Source organism: Sapajus apella, unplaced genomic scaffold (genome assembly GCF_009761245.1).
Source record: "Sapajus apella isolate SASKATOON/1434 unplaced genomic scaffold, GSC_monkey_1.0 scaffold16, whole genome shotgun sequence".
Classification (NCBI taxonomy): domain Eukaryota; kingdom Metazoa; phylum Chordata; class Mammalia; order Primates; family Cebidae; genus Sapajus; species Sapajus apella.
Genome location: NW_022436956.1, coordinates 32,482,265 through 32,483,133, shown reverse-complemented (window position 1 = coordinate 32,483,133; position 869 = coordinate 32,482,265). Strand labels below are relative to the sequence as shown.

Below are 869 nucleotides of genomic sequence, written 5' to 3'. Positions count from 1 at the left end.
GTGTTGCCCAGACTGATTTTGAACTCTTGGCCTCGAGAGATCCTCCCACCTTGGCTTTCCCAAATGCTGGGGTTACAGTCACCACACCTGGCTTCACATATTAGGAAGTAAAAAACACCAAAGATCTTTTGAAGGAGCTGAACAAACCAGTAATTTTTACAGAAAAAAGTAGTGGGAGTGTCTAGCACAACCAAAACTAGGCATCAAAGTCAGCAGTTAAACATTGCAGGCTGCGCACAGTGGCTCACACTTGTAATCTCCGCACTTTGAAATGCCCAGGCAAAAGGACTGCTTGAGCCCTGGGAAGCAGAGGTTGCAGTGAGCCACCATTACGTCGCTGTATTCCAGCCTGGAAGACACAGTGAAACCCTGTCTCAAAAATAAACAAACAAACAAACAAATAAATAAACACAGAACCAGTGCTCACTTCCGCAGTATATATACTAAAATTGGATGACATGGAGAAGAAGAGCATGCTCCCTGACAAAGTATGACACACAAATTCATAAAGCATTCCATATTTTAAATAATATTTCAGAATCAAAAAAATAAATGAATCAAAAGAAAGGGAAGACCCTAGTAATTCCTTTGATATTAGAAAAAATTGGCCAGGCACAGTGGCTCATGCCTGTAATCTCAGCACTTTGGGAGGCTGAGGTGGGTGGATCACTTGAGGTCAGGTGTTCGAGACCATCTGCCAACATGGTGAAGCCCTGTCTCTACTAAAAATACAATTAGCCAGCTACTTGGGAGGGTGAGGCAAGGAGAATGGCTTGAACCAGGGAGGCAGAGGTTGTGGTGAGCTGAGATCGGGCCACTGCACTCCAGCCTGGGCAACAGAGCAAGAGTCATTTTCAAAATAAATAAAT

At 43.8% G+C, this 869-nt stretch overlaps 1 non-coding gene across 1 annotated transcript; it reads left to right on the top strand.

The window, feature by feature from the left end:
- The first annotated feature begins 419 nt into the window (after positions 1-419).
- LOC116556439 lies at positions 420-525 on the top strand. The gene has a single exon (XR_004270992.1). It is a non-coding gene; the product is annotated as a U6 spliceosomal RNA (small nuclear RNA).
- The last annotated feature ends 344 nt before the right edge of the window (positions 526-869 follow it).